This window comes from Frankliniella occidentalis, unplaced genomic scaffold (genome assembly GCF_000697945.3).
Source record: "Frankliniella occidentalis isolate FOCC.00 unplaced genomic scaffold, Focc_3.1 Scaffold26, whole genome shotgun sequence".
NCBI lineage: Eukaryota > Metazoa > Arthropoda > Insecta > Thysanoptera > Thripidae > Frankliniella > Frankliniella occidentalis.
The window spans coordinates 481,029-481,528 of NW_026267156.1; the positions used below are offsets into that span (position 1 = coordinate 481,029).

Sequence of the window (500 nt, forward strand, 5' to 3'; positions counted from 1 at the left end):
CCGCGCCGCTCGTGTCGGGGAGCAGTGCGAGGGGTATGGGATTTTTCCCAAACACTTGTATGGCAAAAATCCGAACATTTTTTACAGTGTATAATTATCACGGTCAGTCACTTTCCGAACAGGACACAAAGTTTCCTCAAACATAACAATCTGTAAAATGAACATTCGTAGGCACTGCAATAGACCTTGAAAAAAAAAAACAGTGAATTTTTTCCCGAATCTGAAAAATAACCTCAATGCGACCTGCGCAAAGCAAAAATTGGAGGATTGTTATTGTTTAGCTCTTCTCATAGACGGAAATGAAAAATTGGTCCATGAATTCGCTTACTCGTTCTTTGTTTCACATAATTCGTTTCAAACCCGTTTTCTAAATAATGTCGTTCATTTAAGACAATTCAAAACACATTCAGTGATTGTTTTGTTTGCAATTTGCAGAGGCATGAAAGTAAATATTTTCAAACACCATGGACAAAAAATGAAAGGTACAGTTCACAGTATAT

The 500-nt window shown here is 37.0% G+C and overlaps 1 protein-coding gene across 1 annotated transcript in view; it reads right to left on the reverse strand.

The window, feature by feature from the left end:
- Positions 1-500, reverse strand: part of LOC113205761 (uncharacterized) — a 139,327-nt gene that overhangs the window by 836 nt on the left and 137,991 nt on the right. The window lies entirely within an intron of this gene.